This window comes from Spinacia oleracea, chromosome 1 (genome assembly GCF_020520425.1).
Source record: "Spinacia oleracea cultivar Varoflay chromosome 1, BTI_SOV_V1, whole genome shotgun sequence".
NCBI classification, from domain to species: Eukaryota; Viridiplantae; Streptophyta; class Magnoliopsida; order Caryophyllales; family Amaranthaceae; genus Spinacia; species Spinacia oleracea.
The window spans coordinates 68637471-68649850 of record NC_079487.1 but is presented as its reverse complement, the minus strand read 5'-3'; positions in this window follow the sequence as shown (position 1 = coordinate 68649850).

Here is a 12380-nt window from a genome sequence, read left to right as displayed (position 1 = left end):
AAATACAGGGGGAGTAACTCCGTAATAATAAATTACTAGTATGTGTCCGTGCTATTGCACGGGTACCTATAAAAAGTACGGAGTATAAAAAAACTCTTAAACGACTATGTTAATTACAATGTTTATTATTTGGCAATACCAAAACGTTTCGAAATATTGTATGTGCCTTATGCAAAACATAAAATCAGAAGTAAGAAACTAAACAAGAATCCAAAATTAAGTTATAGATTCACGAGAGTTTAAAAAAGTGTGAACATATTGTCTACCTTCTCTAGCCAGAATAATCCTAATCCTCAAATCTCGATATTCAGATTGGTCACGCAACATGGTTCGAGCATTCCGAAACATCGCAGCATATGGATTTACACTGGCTAGCATTTTTGTAGTCCTTTTATCTATATTATGGGGCTTATCATAGAAGATTTAGAACCATCTATCACATGCATGCGATTTTGTAATTCATTATCAATGTCATAAATGTACAAGTACGCTAACTTTCGCAAGTTTCTTGGCTCTGGGATTAAAGACCCAATTTTATTATGATTACTATCACTTATGCGGAAGACATAGGGGCCTCTACCGTCATTAACGATGTTGTCAATTATTTCTACCGCCCATAGACGTGAATGCCAACAAAGAATTGAATGTCCGATTTTTATCTCTCAAATGGCGAATCGATAAAAGGGACTTGAATACCTTCATTTTATTTCTCATTACCTTTTACATTATTTGAATTCCTTAATACCCTCACTTACTCATATGTATTTTTATTTTAATAAAATTAAATCACCCTCTTCAAAATTTGTGTCGATCAAGTGTATCATTTATTATATATGGATTGAGTATGTTATTTTTTCTAATTATATCAACCACACGTTACTATAATCCCTTCATCCCAAACTAAGGCAAATTTACTAATGTTTAGTTGACTATGATATTAATATCATGTTTAACTTTGGCTTAAATGTTTCTTCGAGAATAATGTAGCCATTTAACGAAATTAAAAATTAAAAATGAAGCAGAGGCAAGAGATGTAGTGATCAACAAAGTGGAAACTACTTCAAATGCATCTCAGATAGTTTTTAGGAGGCCATTCATGTTTCAAAGGACTCGAATGTGGCAGAAGGCTCTTCTTCGAATGCAAAGGACTTTACTCCTTTTGTTGTTAGCGGTCCAGTAGTGGACAATCCGATTACCATTATTGAAATGGAAGATGGAGAAATCACCAACAATTAACTCTCCCAAGTGCCTTAGTAGTGTTTCATATATCTTTTGGGTTGTATATAACCAAGATTTTTTTTGGCCTCAAGGTTTATCTAGGTTATTGGGGTATTTTGTAGAAGGGAGGTATGATTTTATCGTTATTTGTTTCACCAGAAGGAAAGCTGGTTTTGTACCGAACCTACATTAATGTTTTGTTAATATAAACGTCTTTTCATGTGTTAAAAAATGTATGTAGTATAGTGGTATACCAAGCTTAGTCGAAGGACAACTAACTCAAATTATTAAGCATAAGGACATCTTGCTCCTCTTTCCAATATACTTCTTTCAACCTTCAACAATCTATACACAATTACTCGTCCTTGCGCCAAGAAAATTAATAGGTTTGCTGACTTGTGTAATTACATATATTTTTATATTTGGTAAACTAAGAGTATTCCCTTAGAAAAACCCTAAGGTATGTTTCAATTCTGTTTCGATGGTTGAAAAGGCGATTTGCTCTCGAAAAACGTCATTTCTCTAGATTTAACAACTTCTCAGATCTAGTTCCTCTTATTTTGTTTTTCTTTAGTTGTAAATTTATTTTTAATTGATCTAATCCTTGGTTGATATATTTTTTCTTCATATTCTTATGTGTTATTTCCCCCCTTTTGTTGGAGCTTGCCGATTTAATTTGATTAGAATGACATGAGATTTGGTAGAATATAGACATGCATATCACAAATGTAGGGAAATTAAAATGTAGCAGCAACTGAAAAATGCAGAGCTATTGATAATATGTACAATTGTGCATGTAGGCTTAGAAGTAAATTTGGGTAATTTGATTTTCAATGTATAATTCTGCAAAGGTTATAATATTATTTTTATTTTTTCTATTGTGTAACTATGTAGAATTTAATCTTTCATGGCAAAAATATGTTAATTTCTTTTTTTTTTTGGTAGAAGCTAAAATATGTAACGTTTTCATTTGTACCATAGATTTTTCATGAAATTTGAAAGTAAATAATTGTTCTAAATTATTTCTTTATTCTTTCATGTCCATTAATTACCTTTTATTATTGTTATTTCCAATTTAGTCTCCTCGTTAATTGTGTGTGGAGTGATTTTGTTAATTTTTGTATTTCCTAAGTTTCCTTAAATAACGAAGCATGAGAGGTGAGGGTTGGGGTTTTTGAGCCCTCGCATTCCTCACTACTCTACTTTAATAATATAGACTAGATTTAAAGCCCGTGCGATGCACGGGTTAAATTCATTTTTTTATGAGATTTGTTTTCAACTTTAAGCTATAATTAGAACCTTAATTGTTTTTATAATCAATGAGTATGACATTGTTAACGGGTCTTTATTCATCTATTAAAAAAATTCAAAATTTATCTCTTATTACTATCTTTTACCGGGTCTTTATTTATCTACTTTTATTTTCTTTAATATCTTTTACTGAGTTTTATTTATCTTTATCTCTTATTATCTTTTACCGGGTCGTTATCTCGGTTTATTTTGATGAATTTCAGTTGCATTGGAATAGTCGGTTAGCCTCTTTAATTTTTTATTTATCGTTTTTTCTTACTTGAAGTGTTTAGACATTTAGTACTAGTAACTTTATGATTATGTCATCCCAATGAATTTTATATGGGTCGCAAGACTTTAATTAACCAAAATGCTAAAAAGTAAAATCATATACATAGCCTTGGATTTGCATTCTTAATAGCAAACCTCTCAGTTGTCTACCAAGAATGTGAAGGCTCGAGATGAATTAAGAACCAACATTAGCAATAAATTAAAATATAGCCTTCTAAGTTTAAGACACCCATAAACTATATACAGATCTAGAATACATAGGACACGGGATGCACAGGCGCTAAATGGAAACCAGTCCCAAATAATTAGTGGCATATTCGTACTCAATGCAATGGAATTATATGTTACAGGTAAAATAAGGAAAGAAATATATACATGTGATTATGCAAAATCCCAAAGTTGTAAAAAAAAAAAGAGGAAAAAGTGGATGGAATTCTTATTATTAAGGGCTCGTTCAGTATCGTTTTTTGTTTTCAATTTTCTGTTTTTTACAAAACTAAAAACCAAAATATGAAAACCACAAAAAATAGTTTCCAGTTTTTTGTTGTCAGTTTTCATAATTAACATGATTACAATAGATATGACTATTTTTTAGTTCATAATTCAATTTAAATCATATGACCTACAAAACCAAAAAACCAAAACTGGAAACTGACAGTGATACCGAACAGGCCCTAAGGTAATTGAAATTACAATAACTACTTAAAAAAAATATCTAATAATATCTAACTAACCAAGTAAAATCTTATTTTCTAATAATATCTAACTATCCAACTTTTGCCATGATATTGGGGTGATCTTCGTGCTGGTCTCCTTTTACATGTAGGCTTGCACAGTAGCAGTCTACTATAATTTGTTGCATCAATCTCCGTCCTTGATGAATTAAATTTTGTTCTTCACTTTTTCTTGTGTGCAACCTATATGTGTAACACTCCACCATTGACTTTTGTGCTGAAACACAGTAAAGAATTAAAGTACTTGAGTTACTTAAGCAAAGATGAAATCAAGCACAACAAAAACGTAAATACAAATATATCAATATCTAGTAGGCATACGAAGTAGTATTAAATGAACACACATAAATCGATGGAACATAAACAATTCTTGTGATGGAACATAAACAATGAATCCCGTAGGTTACCTACAAAGTATATTATATATTTGGTGAGAGTTTAGATTTTTAATGCGAGGGTTGAGATTTTTTAAGGTGGGATTTTGTGGATCCCCAACCGAGGTTTATATATATATATATATATATATATATATATATATATATATATGGAGGAAGGCTCTCGTGAGAACACTTCCTTACGGTGAGAACACTTTTTATAATGGCATTTTCGTAATTTTTATAAACAAACAAACAATGTAATTGTTTTTCACGTTTTTTTTTTCATTATTTCTGATTCTAATTTTCTGGCACTCTTTCTCTCTCTTCTATTCCTCTATCTCTCCTATTCGAACACCACCACCAATCGCCGCCGCCGCTAGCCGCCGCCGCTGCTTACCTCTCATCGTTGCTTCTGCTTTCTTCTCGCCGCCGATTGCGCTCTCCTCTCGCCGTTCGCCGCTGGCCGTTGTAACTCGCCGCAATTTGAAATCCACGGTCGCCGCTCGCAGCAATCCGGTAAGTTAATGAAGGATTTTTCAATCGATTTCAATCAGCAAATTTCAATCTACGAGATTCGAGTATTGAATTGAGAAATCGATTTCGAAATCGATTGAAATCGATTTTGATTTTGTGAATTGAGAAATCGATTTCGAAATCGATTGAAATCGATTTTGATTTTGTGAATTGAGAAATCGATTTCAATTCAAAACTCGGACAAAATCGAACCAAAGTTTGAACGAAATCGCCGGTGTTCGTCCTAGCATTTCCGACGGCAGAAGCGGTGGCGGCAGCGGCGGAGTTGGAAGCGAGGGAGCCAGCGAAATGGAACAAAAAATCCGGCGAACTCGAACCAGTAATCCGGTGAAATCGATTTTTCTTAATCGATTCCTCGATCTATTTTTCAGTCGATTTCTCAATCGTTTTTTCAATCAATTTCGAATCGAAATCAGGTTTTCTCAATTCAGAAATTATAATCAATGTGAGTGTGATTTCTGATATGAAATTATAATCAGAAATTATAATCGAAATTCGTTTTTTCAGCCTTGTGCGGAACGTAATAAGACCAAGCCCATGGAGAATTTTTTTAGAGAAGAAATAGTTTTTAGAACAAATTTTTTAGAATAAATTTTTTTAGAATAATTTTTTTTAGAGAAGAAATAATTTTAAAATAAATTTAGAACATGCTTGAATAATTTTAGAACACGCTTGAATAAATTTAGAACATGCTTGAAGAAATTTAAATTTAGAGCATGGTTGAACAAATTTAGAACATGGTTGAACAAATTTAGAACATCGTTGAATAAATTTAGAACATGCTTGAATAAATTTAGAACATGATTGAATAAATTTAGAACATGAGCTTACAAATTTAGAACATGGTTGAATAATTTTAGAACATGCTTGAATTAATCTAGAACATGAGGTAAAAAATTTAGAACATGAGTTTGAAAATTTAGAACATGGTTGAATAAATTTAGAACATGGTTAAATAAGTTTAGAACATGGTTGAATAAGTTTAGAACATGGTTGAATAAATTTAGAACATGAGTTTGAAAATTTAGAACATCGTTGAATAAATTTAGAACATGTTTGAATAAATTTAGAACATGCTTGAATCAATTTAGAACATGCTTAAATAAATTTAGAACATGAGCTTACAAATTTAGAACATGGTTGAATAATTTTAGAACATGCTTGAATTAATCTAGAACATGAGGTTAAAAATTTAGAACATGGTTGAATAATTTTAGAACATGCTTGAATTAATCTAGAACATGAGGTTAAAAATTTAGAACATGGTTGAATAAAATTAAAACATGCTTGAATAAATTTAGAACATCGTTGAATAAATTTAGAACATGAGTTTGAAAATTTAGAACATTGTTGAATAAATATAGAACATAGAGAGTGTAAAAGTGTTCTCACCATAAGAAGTGTTCTTACATAAGGAGGTGTTCTCACCGGATCCCTCCCCTATATATATATATATATATATATATATATATATATATATATATATATATATATATATATATATATACACACACGCACAAAAAGGTGGAAGAAGTTTGTGCAATCTATCTTTATCATGTTAAGTAGTCAATCATGCCAAGACTCTAAGATTATTTATTTAATTAGTTAATAACTTAAATAACCTAATTTTATGCGATGACGTGGAAATTCTACGTGGACGCTCCCAATGCTCCCAATACATGTAAGGAGAAAATGTGAGAGAGTTCGCGGTGCACCCGAGTGCATGTAAATTGTTTTATAATTACTCAACCACTGTCAATGTTTCTCCTCTTACCCCGGGTTTTTTTTTTTGAGGCTTAATCTAGGAAATTAATAATTGTACATTTATAAATGAATTAATTAGTCCCTTTTTTTTCCATTCACTTTTATTCAATTTGTTATTTATTGTAAAAAGAACATATATGTTTATATAGAAAATATAACATAAGTTCTAGTTGGTTAAGATGGTAGGAAGTGTAACTTTTAACAAAGAGGCTTGGTGTTCGATCCTTGTTACATGTCTTTTGGTTGTTAATGACATGTCATGATGTTGATTAGTGGTGACGTGACATAATAAGGAGGGATATACGTGACGCATATACGTTTTTAAGAACGCCTTTTACTATATTAATATAGATAGCCATCCAATTCAAATCTACCAAGAGAAATGAAGACAAACCATTAAAGAGCTCAATTTTACATGCGCTCATCCATTCTCATTATTTCCTTTCAATATATGAAACTAAATTGCTCAATAATATAATGAATTGAAAGATTAAGCGAAGTGTGCAAATTTGTCATTTAGTTAGACACAAATCAGGTTAAGAAGAAGAAAGTGAGTAAAGAAAAGAAAATATGAATGTGGGAAAATGATTTCTTCTTGTTGTTCTAACTTAACAATATGTCATTTAGTTAGACACAAATCAGGTTACGTACTGGCAAGGTGCCATACAAAGAACGGAGAGTTTAGCGTTAAAAGTGCATACCATCTAGAGATGCAGAGAAGAGGAGGAGTGGCAAGTGGCTCGGGTGAGGACCCTAATAAGAGGTTATGGGCAAAAATATGGCAAGCAGAGGTAAAGGTTAAAAATTTTGCTTGGCGTGCAACTTGTGACGGCCTCCCTACTATGTGCACGCTGGCTCGTAGGGGAATGGAGGTGGATACAATATTGCACTCATGTAATCTTTGAATGTGGGGAGAGCAAAGTCTTATGGAAGATATCTCCTGCTCGTCTCAATGTGGAAGGTGGGAGTGGACTGAAGGTGTGCAAGTGGTTTAGGTGGTGTATGGACAGGTGTAATACTCCAAGATCATGGGAGGTAATGCTGATGATTGCGTGGAAAACCTAGAACATGAGAAATGGGTGGATGTTTGAGAGAAAGAAAATGGACCCTAAAAGTGCGTGTGAGAAAGCTATGAAGTTGCTAGGTGAATGCGAGAAGGCGGTCAGCATGGATGTGGAGATATGTACTAGCAGGAGCGATGTTCGTGATCGTGACCAAAGGTGGAAGGCACCTTATGCAACCCCCTTCAAACTCAACACAGACGCAGCAATGAAGCAGGGAGTATATGCAGTAGGATATGTACTAATGTCTGCAGGAGTCAGAAAGATGGCCACATGGGAGGTTGATATGGCTGAAGTAGCTGCGATAAAATTCGGTATGCAATATGCCTTTGATGCATGATTTCGTAGGCTGGAAGTGGAATCGGACTGTCTAAAGGTGATTAATATGTTGGATAAGGGCCAGAAGGAACGTACGAATACTCAACTCATTGTGGATGACATTCTAGCTCTAAAATGTAATTTTGATTTCGTTCTATTCTCTTTTGCTGGTAGACAATGTAATAGGGTGGCTCACTCCATTGCACAATCCTCCCTTACTCTGAGCGAGTTGACTGTTTTCCCCTTGTCGAGCTCGACAAGGCCTCCCTTCTTTAATCTATGAGCAGGTTTTTACCGTCAAAAAAAAAAACTTAACAATATGAAAATATGACCAGCAGATAGACCAATTTGATTGAGCTCCACGCAAAAACTTCTAATTAATTAATTACTCATTCCGTTTCATATAATTCATAAATTTTTCATTATGTGCGGTTTTCATTATCTTACTTTGACCATTAATATCCTCAATTAGGTAAAACACTAAAACTATAAAAATTTGATATTTGAAAAATTTACATTAAAACGAATTCAATAAGATCCCATAAGCTAACATTTTTTTTTCTAATATTTAAAGTACTAAATATGGTAAAAGTTTTTAATCAACGTACCAAATAGAAAAGTTGCACTCCAACTTAACCCCTAAATTAAAGATATTGAAAAAGGAGAATTTTAGTTGCATTCCAATTAAACTCCTAAAAGAGATAGAAAAGCAACAAACAGAGTTTTAGTTGCATTTCAACTAAAAAGATTGAAAAAAAGAGTTTTAGTTGAGAATAACTCGAAATAAGGATGAAAAGCGTAAAAAAGAGTTCTAATACGAAAATAAAACCGGATTAAACGGGATAAACGAGTGAAAAATAAAACATGCGCAAGAATTTTCTTGCGCACAGGGCCCATCGCGACAATTTACTAGCGCCAACTTCCACGCGCAAGATTTATCTCACGCCATTATTTCACTCCAACTCAAATACAAATTCTAAAGTAAATCTGACGCGTACACCTGTGCGCGAAAAATGTTTCACGCTCAGATGTTTTGCTCGAGAATTTTCTCGCGCATAGAAGCTTTTTAGCAGTTCTCAAACTGCGAACGTCTCTATCTTTCACGGCACTCTTTTCCTATAAATAGGACCTCCAACCAGCCGAGTAAAGGTCACAAAATCATATTCTCATAATATGCACAAGTTAAATCTAAGTCTAAGCCTTTCGTACGTCCTTATAATCACTCCGTATAATCCGTAGTTCCGCAATATTCACTCTTGTTAAGCAGAACTCTGCCCGTATAAGCACTTAAACTAAGCTTGGAATCCTTCCCAAGAGTCTAGTCAAGTCAAGGAAAGTACGTTGCGTAAAAGGAAAACGAGTAAAGACAAGTGGTTAGTTTTCTGAGAACCGCAATATAGCCAAAACTATATTGTAATGTGCCATAATCTGTTTTATTGCTTCAATTACCATTATAAATATATCAACATTAATTTGATTACTTATAACGCCTAAAAGGATATTCTTTGGACAATTCAGGTTCTTGTTAGGTAACTTAAATCAATCTAAATCATATTTTTGACATTCTTTAGTTAATATTTGTGCATTAAAAACAATCCAGATTAGTAATGTAGTATAACGCATGTCCCGTCATAGTTACATTGAACTAGTAAGTGTTAGGTTATGAATAATCTAATGTCATGCGGAATAAACCATAAACGCCAGAATCCAAATTAAACGCACATAATCATTTAGCATAATTTAGTGAACACACTTTGTGACGCGTGCCCTCCCTAAATGCTCCCAGACCAAACAAGAAAAAGTTAGAACGCCAAACGTCGTCCCTTCGCAGAAAGTCCACAACACGTTCGGATCCCCCTTAGATCTTACTAACTAGGATATAAAATAAGGTTTATGATTTCGGGATCTTACTTTCAGGTGATAGGCAAAGTGTATTGAATTGTGTATTAAATTCATGACCATATGCCATGTATTTGTAGGGAAATAGGAAACCTCTAGAAGCCAAAACCCTAGAGTAATTTAGGAAAGTTTAGGAAATATTCCAAAAACCAAAACCCTAAAGACGCTAGGGTTGGTCGGCTGCTTTTCTTGCATAGCAAGAAAACCGGCCAGCCTTGGCCTGCATGCATAAGCCCAGCTGCGTTGGCCAAGCAACAGGCACATCAGCGCTGGCCCGTGTGCAAGGCTTAGTAACGCTGCCCCGTGTGCGTTGTGCTACGGCCCATCGAGAGATGGGCCTGTCGCTCGTTTTGTGCTTGCGATTCGTTTTCCGATTCCGGAAAATATTCCCGATTCGAACAATATGTACATTTCCGATAATATTTTTGATTCTGACAATATTTAAGATTTCGGCAATATTTCCGATTCCGGCAATATTTCAATTTCCGATACGAACCATATTTCCGTTTCTGGCAATACCTTCGACTTCGTTAATATTTATATTTCCGTTATGAACCATATTTCCGTTTCCGGTAATATCTTAATTTCCGGCAAATATTCTTTCTTTGCCTTTTGACATTTAGTTTAGCTCCCATTGAAACCCACATCCGTCATTTCTGAATATCCATGATTAGAGTATTCATTGAATATAATATTCACCTAAATACTTGATCATTTCACGTACTATTTTTATGACCCTACGGGTTTAGTCAAGAGTAAGTTGTGGCATTAATAACATTAATTCCACTTGAACCGAAGCGGCCTCTAGCTAGGCATTCAGTTCACTTGATCTAACTGAAAAAGTAACTTGCTTAATTAATTAATAATGAACCGCATTTATTAGACTTAGCATTAAATGCATTAAATTAAAACTTGGATAAAGGGTATTATTTCCTTCAGTCTCCCACTTGTCCTTAGGGACAAGTGTGAATTTCCTAATTCCTTTGTCGCTCGATGCCTGCTCCTGAACATAAGTTAAGACTGGTCATCCTTATTACGTTCAGAGCTATTCCTCGGCGTCAGCGTTCAACTGGTCAAATAAACAGATAATCATAGCCTGCGATTCATCTGAGCACGACCATGCATTTTACAGTTTCTAGCTCTCCGAGTGGCCTTGTACACCTTTTGGAATCTCATCCCGATTTATGGGAGGACAATCCCAATCTTGTGATCTTAAGTTTAGACTTCGTTTGGTACGTGATTACCCGAGCGTTGCCGTTATGGTCTCCTTTTACGGTGCGACGGTTGACAACGTCAAAGTAACTAGTTCTCAAAAAAGTAATCTCAAATCACTGAGGTATTGAGGATTAGTGTCTAATAAGATAATGAAATTTACTTATGACTTATTCTCATCTCTTACAGTAAAGTTTCATAGGTCTTGTCTGATACTAGTCTTGTCAAGTAAGATTGTGACATTGTCATGTCCAAATAGTTCAAGAAACAAAACTACTAGTCATCTTGCATTGTAGTCGTCTAACGTTTTCTATGCTTCAACTGATATGTGTGTTTTATAAAGAGTTTTACCCCCGTCCCTTAGTACTTTTATGCATCAAATGAGCTCTTAGGAGCCATTTTTAATACTAATCTGTGTTATTGAGTGTGCCTTGAGTTTCAGGATTACTTGGTGAGAAATTGGTCTTTTTAGACCCGTTTCATGGTGATTTAGGCCACTACACGATCCCGAGGAAGTTCGGCACAACTATCGTCGACTTTCGGGAGCCTTAGATGCTTACGGCTGAGCCCCAGAAGTTAGACTCGGTGATATGGGCGAAGGATGATGACTTTTGCAAATCGCCCTTTGAGCAGAGGGAGGAATGAGAAGACCACGCGAAGAAATACAATTTTGAAGTCTTCAACGCGCGCCTGATCGGGCGGGCTTCGCCCGGTCCGGATCGGGCTGTCAAACTGGGCTTATTCTGGGCGTTTCACAATCCGCCCGATCGGGCGGATTTTGGCCCGATCGGGCCGACTATCGAGCAGAATGCCCGATCGGGCGGTCCTTCGCCCGATCGGGCGACGCCAACCTCTGATGTTTTTTCGCGCATTTTAATTCCGGTTTTGGGCTTATTTTGGGCAAACTATAAATGCTAGCCCCTTATATTTTTAGTGGTATCTCTTATTCTAGTATTGACACTTAGTTTATTTTCCTTAAGCTTAGTTTATTCTCTCTAAATTGTTCCAAACACTTAGTTTTAATTTCAATCAAAGCTTTAATTTTTCGTTAATCCTTTCGTTCTTCATTTAGGTATTGATTTCTACCTTGCTTTATTATTTGCTTTTGATCATGTTTTCCATAATATTAATTGCTTTGTTATTTGTTAATATGAGTGAGTAGTTAAATTTCTAGGGTTTAGGGGATCCATGAATGCATGATTGGGATTAAATGTGGACTTGATTATTGATTAATTGATTGTGATTTCTATAGCTTATTATAATTGCTCGTCAATCCTGATCGGCCGGACTATTTTGATTTGAGTGTGACTAACCTTAGATTATGCGCCGAGAGGTATAAATCTGATGTTTTTGGTCTGTGGCTATTAGATAGGAATTGTTTCTAGTACATAGCGAGAGCCTGCTAGTTATATTTTCCTAAGGAATTCATAAGATTCGAGAGATGCATGTTTTCCTAGTTATGATTGTTGATTAATTTTTGTTGTCCGTTGTCCAATCCCGGTCTGCATTTATGGTGAACTGTTTCCCTAGATTCCCTTAATATTGATATTTTCCAATTTGATTATTGCCTTATGTTAATCTACAAACCAATCCAAATCTCTTGTTACCAATAGTCTAGACTTATCGATTAATAGTAGAAAGAACATTGTTTCCCTGTGGATACGATCCTGACTTCCCTTGCT